At 41.0% G+C, this 9,992-nt stretch overlaps 1 non-coding gene across 1 annotated transcript; it reads right to left on the bottom strand.

The window, feature by feature from the left end:
• Window positions 1-7,541: 7,541 nt before the first annotated feature.
• On the bottom strand, window positions 7,542-7,648 carry LOC132638920 (small nucleolar RNA R71). The gene has a single exon (XR_009581977.1). It is a non-coding gene; the product is annotated as a small nucleolar RNA R71 (small nucleolar RNA).
• Window positions 7,649-9,992: the final 2,344 nt, after the last annotated feature.

Genomic DNA, 9,992 nt, shown 5'->3' with positions numbered 1-9,992 from the left:
CCTGGAAGCTCTTCCAGGAACACATCCGGAAATTCATTTACTACAGGAACTAACTGAAGAGTCGGTGATTCAGCTTCTACATCTTGAACCCGAACTAGATGGTAAATACAACCTTTCGTGATCATTTTCCTTGCCTTTAGATAGGAAATAAACCTACCTTTTGGTGACGCCGTATTTTCTTTCCATTCTAAAACTGGTTCTCCCGGAAATTGGAAACGAACCATTTTCATTCTACAATCAACGTTGGCGTAGCAAGAAGCCAACTAATCCATGCCCATAATAACATCAAAATTCACCATTTCTAACTGATGCAAATCAATCATGGTACGACGATCACAAATCACAACTACACAATTTCTATATACTCGGCTAGCTATTACCGATTCACAAACGGGTGTAGACACCTCAAAAGGTTTGATCGACTCTGGTTCGACTCTAAATCGACCCGCAATATATGGAGTAACATATGACAATGTGAAACCCGGATCAATCAAAGCATATACATCATGAGAGAATACGGATAATACACTTGTGACCACGTCAGGAGAAGACTCAAGATCTTGGAGTCCAGCCAAAGCATAAACACGGTGTTGAGGACCGCTAGAACTGGGAGTTCTCCCTCTGCCTCTACCGTGGACGACTGGCGCATGTGAACCTGGCCCCATAGGGCGTACAGATGCTGAAGATCCGGCTACCGACCCTGAAGGCTGGGTCCTACCTCTACCATGAACTGAGGGGCAATCACGCATGATATGGCCTGGTCGACCACATAAATAGCAAACATCTAAACCCAATCGGCATTGACCCCAATGCAATTTCCCACACTAGGAACATCATGGTACGAGTGGCCTTGCCTGACCCGAATCATCTCTGAACTGAGACCCCGAAAAACCCTGACTCGGCCCGGAACAAGCAGATCTATCGAATCTCTGACTGGAAAACCTTGGAGGTGCACTAGTCATAGAATAGCCTGAGTGCCTAGAAATTTGCTGTTTGTGCCCACCTCTAAACTTAATCATCGGAACTGAGGATCTGGCCCTCTTGCTATGACCCCTATCCTGCTCGCGTTCACTTCTCTGCTGTTGTAAACTTTCTTCTAAGTTCTGAGCATGAGCCTGGATGCGTGCAATATCCATGTTGTCCTGAAGGGACGCAGTCAAGCACCTATCCATCAAATGCGGCCCTAGGCCTTTCACAAATCGGTGCACTTGGTCACCCATATCCGCTACCATAGCCGAAGCATACCTAGCCAAAGAATGGAAGCGGAGACTATACTCTAGAGTACTCATGCTACCTTGCCTCAAATTCAAGAATTTATCGGCCTTAGCTCGCCGGACTTCTGGGGGCATATAATGCCGGAGGAAAGCATCAACAAACTCTTGCCATACCGGGGGAGGTGCATTGGCCTCTCGTGAAGCCATCCAAACTGTGTACCACTAGATCGAGACATCTCTCATCCTATACGATGCTAACTCCACCGATTCAATGTCCGAAGCATGTATCAATCGAAGCGTCCTCAACATACCATCAATGAAGTCTTGAGGGTCCTCCTCCGGCTTCGATCCAAAGAATTCCGGAGGGTTCAAAGTAATGAAGTCACGAGCCCTTGCACTAACAGCCCTATCACCTTGACCTGCACTTTGCCGCTGAGTCTGAGCAGCAACCAACTAAGTAAGCAAATGTATGGCCTCTTTCACATCTTGACCCGAAGCATCCGGTGGAGGAGCCGGAGGTGCTGGAGCTGGGGCTGAGGCTCCCTCACGCTCCTCTAATATAGGTACTGAACGAGAGGACTAAGATTGATCCGCACTCTGGGACTCACTTTCCTCTACTACCGGTGGCGGCGCTCTTTCAGCCCGTTTTTCTGCCACCGTACTGCCCTTTTGGGCTGCTGTAGCCTTTCTCTTTACAGGCATTTCTGAAATACACAACACACGATTAAGGAGCAAGAATTTCTTATATCATAGCGCTATCGCACGATTCTTATGAGGAAGGAAGGTCATTTATTCCTAAAATGCCAGCAACTTCTGGTTTATAAGTGTGGCGCGCAAGACACCCATAACCAAGACTCTACTAGACACGGCTCGTAGACACACCCTAGGATTGAACTGTTCTGATACCACTTTTGTCACGACCCGTCTAGACGGGCTGCGACGAGCGCCCGGTGGTAGCCCACCCGGGCACCCCTTGACTTACACTTACACTTACACTTACATCTAGGTGAGCCACATAATTAAAAACGTATTCTTACTCATCCGTCATACTAGTCCTTTTGGACAACAACATCTTTTATATCATCATAAGCATCTATGCCACGTCAATGTACATGAGCCGACAAGGCTAACAAAATGATATACAAAATATAGGCCGACAACGCCAAACACATCTAACCACGTACACATGTCTACGAGCCTCTAAGGAGAGTATGTCATATCACATAAGCAGGACAGGACCCCGCTATGCCCATAATTATGTACACAAAAGAATAAGTACCCAAAATCTATGGCTCCGAATGAAATGGAGCTCTGCTATGTAGTCCCTGAGAATGTAGCTATGGACCAATCCTGTCTCCCTGTGCACCTGCGGGCTTAACGCAACGTCCACAAACAAATGGACGTCAGTACGAAGAATGTACTGAGTATGTAAAGCATGATCAGTATCAATGTAGGAGCATAATAAGCAACAGGAAATATAACACAAGATGGGAGATAGTAATATCATCGACATAAGCACTTCCTTGCCTTTCATAGGAACTTTCCATTTCTAATGCATATTTGTGTACATATATCCATATCCGTATCCACAATCGTATCTGTTCCATATTTGTACTCATATTCGTATGCATGCCCTTATTCACATTCATATCGTATCATATTCGTATTCATACTCGTATCGATATCATATACATAATCATATCATATACATAGCATTTACATAGCATACCCGACCATGCAGGATCGGTGTTTCATACATACTTGGCCAGCCAAGGCTCAAGGTTACACATACCTGGCCCTACCAAGGCTTCAGGGATTCATCTACCTGGCCCTACCAAGGCGTCAGGGTTATCCGTACCATCTGCAGAGGTGTGCGCGCATTACATAATCATATACATATTTATTTACATACCCTACCCGGCCTCATAAGCTCGGGGTTCCTTAATAGTCATACATAGATACATATACACAATAGCTCATAAGCATCTTTACTATTATAATTACTATCATCGTCGTGATCGTTATCGTCATCCACACATCTATCATTATAGGCTTACTCGTCATACGAGGAACTTAGTACAATCGTTACGTATCAAGAATTGTGAGCTTACAAGCTCGGAAGATCAAATCATTTGAAAGATATCATAGTCTTATAGAATATTTAGACGTGTGGCAAAATAACCATGCCTTATGAAAGAAGGGTTAGCCTTACATACCATTCCGTTGAACTAACCTACACTTGCACGTCCTCCTTCAACGCTCACGTTTCTACCTTCATTGAAGTCATACTATCATTAGAAATAGATAGCTAGCATACATGACTAAAACTAGAGAAAATCGGACAGCATCTCTTTCATTTATACGACATTCCCCGATAGTGTATATCAACTCCCAAACATCAATAGTACATTCACAATACTATAATGATAGTCATTATTCATCCACATTATCCATATTCTAGACTTACTTTGAATCATCCATATCCATGTCCATAAGGCACGACGACGTCTATTCTCATACATTGCTCATCTCATGTTGTCAACTTCATTTATAACATATTTACATCACAACACCTCAAGAATCGCAACTCAAGTTAAGCTATTTCTCAAAATGCCACTATTCCACATTCATGACCCATTTTTCTATACCCTTCTACAATCCAAGTATTTCAACTCTCAAATACCTTACACAACATAGAAATATCATAAATCTTACCTTAGATGTTATAGGAACAAGCCTTGGTTGATAATACTCCACTTGAGCAAAAACCCTAGTTCATTTCCAATGAGATTTCTTGACTTGCATGATCTTTAATGGGTGTTCTTACAGTTGATTCACTTGGTTTATGTTGTTGAACACTAAAAATCCTTGAATTCTTGTGGAATAAATGTAGAGAGATATTTTAGAGAGAAGGGGTGAAATGTGGAAATGAAATAATAAACTTGGTCCCCTTTTTAATAACCCAAAATCTGATCTGGAATGAACAGTCGTCGAAAGTGCACAGTGGTCGTGAACTCAGTTTACGATCCATATTCCAGTATAAGGGCCGTATTTCGTGGACGTATTTAAGCATAACAGAACCAGAAAGTCAGGCTCAGACATGGTGATTTACGAACACAGTTTACGGGCCGTATTTCAGTTTACAGTCCGTATTTCAAGTCGTCTTTAACCATTCAAGCATTTGACAGAAAGTTAAAGTTTTGGAAGTTGAAATACGACATGGCATTTTACGAGCCGTATACCACTTTACGGTCTGTATTTCATTTTACGTTCAACTGGCCAAAGTGCAAATCTGCAACTTTCCACATTTTCAGAGCCTATTAGTCATTATGGAGCAAAACCTATCTCTTATTGCAAATGCCCTTTGAAATCTTACTTAGGGTCGTCAAACATCGTTCCCTTCTTATTAAAACATCGTATACGTTACGCCCTTTGTTAGCCTATCCACTGTACGTTTGCGGGAAAATTTTCAAGGTGTAACACTATGTGTGGAATATTAATGATTCTCCCCACGCCACTTTCTTTTACGACTATTATGAATTTCCTCGGAAATAGAGTTAGGCCTAAGTTTCATGGAAAGCTTAAGAACTTTTATTCTCTAAAGGATATAGTTTCGTAATTTGTCCATGATTGTCATTCTGAATGTCTTGAACTCAGTATATAATCAGTATAGACTCGTGTTTGATATCACATGGGTGTCAATCCTGAAAACTCAATATGCTTACGAGCATTTAATGCTTTAAACTCCATAATCATTTGATGAATACATGTCTCATCATAGTAATGTTCAGTATACTAGTGTTATGTATTATAGTGTGATTCTCAATTCCTTAATATAAATTGTTGAATGTTGAACAACTGTAATTAGGTTTAAGGTCACAGCTTATGTAAACGTATACTTAGGCCCGAGGCCACAGATTTGTACACTTACTTTTGGGCATGATGCCACAGAATATAAACTCAGTTAAAACAGGTGATTTCATATTCAGAATAGGTAGTACTTATGATTATACTTCTATTGTTCAGGACGACGGATCTGCTCGCTAGGATTCTCGTATCAGCTGTTTGGTAAGCCCAGTTTCCTTCGGAGCATTATCTATCTTTCAATCATTTATTTATATTAGACAGTCAGGTATGTGGGGGCCTTTTCCCAGTGAACAATAAGTATTTCATTATTCTTTTGAGGCTTCATAGACTAGAACAATAGTCAGTCAGTGTTTCTTAGGCTTTTATGTTAGCCATGTTGGCTACATTTTTACATGTCAGACTTATTCTTTAAAATTATTCAGTTAGACATTTAAGCAGCTCAGCATGCTTATATATTATATTACCCATCAGTACATGTCTCATGTTGATTCAGCCAGTCTTGTAGTTTGCTCGGTCATGATATTTAGCACAAATATCTAGATTTCGGGTCACTTTCCCTCTATTTGTTAATAATCGCAGCTTTTGAAAGGGAATTGTTGCATTTGTGCTTATGTTGGTATGTTTGTATGATTAGGTACAACAAGGACAAATGAATGGTAATCCGAGCAATTCTGGTTGATTCCGAGACAGTTGCAGTTGGATCAAGTTAACAGAAGGAGGCTGCAACACTTAGCATCAAAATAGACCACTGAAGGGTCTCATGCACTGGCTGTGCGTCGCACAACCAGCATGAGAAAACCACCTTTCTGTCAATCAAGCCTATCATTTGAGGACCATGTGGTACACAGCTATGGCACAGCAGCACTAATGCGCTGATAATGCGACGCACGAGCAACGCACAAGTGCGTCCAGTTCTCCTAGTTGGACCGGTATTTGGCTAACTTATCACATATTTGCCATGCTTATAAATAGACATTTTTACATTAGAATATTTCAGCTTGGACGCGGCTTGTCTATGTTTGTATTCCTCTCTTACTATTTTCTTTCCATTGAACCCTAGCTTATCCATGAATTCTTGCATCTTTCCTCGAATCATGTGTAACTAACCCTCTAATTCTGGGGTTGTGGTGTAGCCATGAATATTGATGTTTGATGAGTATTTAAATCTTAGTTGTTTTTTCGTATACAATTGTTTATTTACTTCTATTCTTAATTTTTTTATTGTATGTGCATCAGTTGATTTCTATTTACTAATTAATATACATGCTTGGGAAAGACGTTATTAGTTTAGCGAAAAAGTAAAGAGAATATGATCTTGTTATCCCTATAATTGGGCTAGGATTTGTGACTAGGATAGGAATATACTTAGTTACCACAATCAATTAGGTATCGTTTACGTATTGTGTTCTTAACAGGTCAATTCCATAGGAATATAGGTGGCGAACTATTTTGAATCAGCGAGTAGTAGTTCAGAATAATACTATGAGATTAATAATCCGGTTAATTAGCAATTGTGAATGAATTTACTAATATAAGATACTTGACAATAGGATTGGTGAACCGACCATGACCCTGGAATACTCATCTCTCTGTGATAAATTCAAAAAATTAAACAATGTTCGTTACAACTCGCATAAATAGTTAGTTATTTACTTGTTGCAATAATTATAAAACAAAAGAACCATTCTCTTATTTACTTGCATACTTGGTAGCAATAGTATATTTTCGTTGGCCCATTAATCATAAGTCTCTGTGGATACAACATCCGACTTTCAAGAGTCATTATACTACTTGGCGACCACATATACTTACGTGTGCGTTGGGAGCAACAAGTTTTTGGCTCCGCTGCCGGTGAGCATTTTACCAGAATAAGCTATTTCTGCTTAGGTTATCCAAGTATTAACTTCTTAATCTTAGCTATTATTTGATTGCAGGTACTTTAATTGAATTCGAAGGACAGCGAGTAAAAACAATCTTGAGGAATTTGATCCTGAGTTTGAACGTACTTTACATCGGCTCAGGAGAGATCTAAATCTATTGCAAAATCCGCAGGCTCTAGTCGAATTACCTATGGTCATGGCAGTTGATGATCCACCAGCGAAAGTGCGAGAAGTTGCAGTACCTCGTGTGGCAGATGTCACTTCAAGCATTGTCAAGCCGAACATCAAAGGGCATTTTGAGCTAAAGCATACCATGATTCAGCTACTTCACTCTAGTGGGCAATTCATGGGACTATCACACGAGGACCCTCAGCATCACATGCAGACTTTTCTAGAGATTGTTGATACTTATGCTACTGGGAGAGTCACTAAAGAGTATGTGCGACTGACACTGTTCCCCTTTTCTTTGTTGGGAAATGCAAAGAACTGGTTATTAGCAGAGCCCGCCAATTCCATCACTATATGGGGTGATTTGGTGATGAAATTCTTGAAAAGATTCTTTCCACCAGCAAAGACAGCTAAACTCAGAAGGGAGATCATGTCATTCAGGCAGAAAGAGGGAGAAAATTTGTATCAAGCGTGGGAGAGGTTTAAGGGTCTTCTTAGAGTTTGTCCTCACCACCATAAGACGAGTGAAGTTCTGGCACATACATTTATAGAGATTTTGGATGCCCAACACAAGTCTTCACTAGACACTGCTGCAGGAGGGCAAGCTCTTGATCTGAGCTATGATGAACTATTCACATTATTGAATAGGTTTACTCAGAGCACCCCAGACTAGAAAGAGGACACAAATAGTAGATCAGCTGAGAAAACAGCTGGAATTCTCGAAGTGGATAAATATATGGCATTATCAGCATAGATTAAGGTGATGTACACCGAATTCAAAAGGTTTACAACTGGTCAAGCTCAACCATAGGTGAAAGCAGTACAACAATACAACTCCTTCTGTGAAGTCAGCAGGGAGGGCCGCACCGCTGATATGTGTCCTGCAAATCCTGCATCGATATATTTTCTGGGAAATTTTATCAAGGGTCAAGGGAATAACAATCAATACGGAAATTCTTACAACCCAAAATGGAGGAATCATCCAAATTTCAGGCAGAGTGACAATCAGGGAAATCAGAAGCAGAACTATCAGCTAGCACCGGTTGATTAAGCTCCCATGAACAATATGGAAGAGATGATGAAAATGATGATGGGAGATATGTAGAGGTTGATGAAAAACCAGCAAAATTTGATAGCAGATAATCAAAATCGTGACTTGGCAATACAGAATCTACGGAGGCAGATTTGCCAAATAGTTGGTGCACAGACGACTAGACCACCTGGGGCACTTCCGAGTGATACTGATCTAAATCCAAAACCATGTGATGTTATGACTCTTCGAAATGATAGATAATTGGAGGAACTTGCTCCAAAGAAAACTATTTTGGGAGAAGCTGAAAAAGAGAACACTGCAGGGGAGACAATCGAAGAAGAAAGAGTAGTGAGGACTCCAGTGGTAAAGCATCCGTAGCCAGTATTTGCAAAGCCACCTCCTCTATTCCCTTAACATTTGGCGAGACAGAGAGAAGAGGCTACTTATAAGAAGTTTCTTGATTTGCTTAAACGGGTGCATGTGATCATTCTCTTGGTGGATATGTTGCAGGGTATGCCGAAGTACGCTAAGTACATCAAAGATATAGTAGTAAACAAGAGCCGAATCACAGAGTATGCCATAGTTGCACTTACTGAGGAGTGCACTTCTCGTATTCAAAGCAGGTTGCCACAAAGCTGAAGGATCCCGAAAGTTTCACGATTGAGATCGCCATTGGGAAGCAGGTTGTTTCTCGAGCACTATGTGATCTAGTGCAAGTATAAATTTGATTCCTGCATCTATCTTTAGGAAGATGGGTTTGGGAATTCCTAGACCAACTACTATAGTTCCGCAGCTGGGAAACAAATCTTTGGCAAGGCCCGAGGGCATTATTGAAGATGTATTGGTTCAAGTGGGGACTTTGATAATTCTGGCTGATTTTGTTATTTTGGACTTCGAGCCAGATTGTCACACCCTAACTTTGGTGAGGTGTGATTGGAACCCGACACCTACTTAGGGTCGAACAAACAAAACTATGACGTATCATCTATGTCCCGAAAAATAAACAAGGTCAATGTCACACCCTAACCTTATTAAGGTGTGACGGGCACCCGACCCCATTCCCGGAGCCGAGCGAACCCTCAGACTCTGATTACATACATACTCTTTTCAAATTTTCAAATCAAATCACATGAAACATACAGTAAGGCTTTTAGAAACTTTCTTTCTATCGTTCACAAATCAAACAAAATCTGTAGACATATGGAATCTGTAACATATTACAAAATATCACATCGGCTGATGAAGCCGCTTACAAACTGATGTTCTGTACCCATGACTCTATCTGCAAAGTCTCTAACACAAATCAGAAATCACAACTTATGTACGCTCTGACTCGGTAACGCTCCGGAGGGAAGTGGAGCTCGCCCATCCCGCTGAAACACCTTCTAGTAAAGTCTTCTGCTCATCTGGGTGTACCTGCGTGGCATGAAACGCAGCCCCCGAAGAAAAGGGGTCAGTACGGAATATGTACTGAGTATGTAAAGCATGAAATAAAATCAACAGAATCACAAGCGAAACAAATAATACAGAAGATTAGTACAGGAGTAAGTGCGATATGCAAATTAATAAAAAAAACAACTTACTGGAAACACAGACCATGCATGCCAAGAACGGTATCCGGTCCCTTGCGGGACCCGGGGAAAATGTGGTGCCACCCTGCCTTTGGCGCCACACACATCTAACTCCAGAAGTTTTGCTCCGTAATCTCCGTCACAAGTCATAATATCATAACATAATAACATATCATATGTGGTTCGGCGAACCATAACACATCATAACACCATAACACATCTAACTTCGGAATACATATATGGCTCCCGACCCTCAAAC

Source organism: Lycium barbarum, chromosome 4 (genome assembly GCF_019175385.1).
Source record: "Lycium barbarum isolate Lr01 chromosome 4, ASM1917538v2, whole genome shotgun sequence".
In the NCBI taxonomy this organism is placed as follows: domain Eukaryota; kingdom Viridiplantae; phylum Streptophyta; class Magnoliopsida; order Solanales; family Solanaceae; genus Lycium; species Lycium barbarum.
Note: the sequence above shows the minus strand (reverse complement) of the source record. Positions and strands in the feature narration are given on the sequence as shown.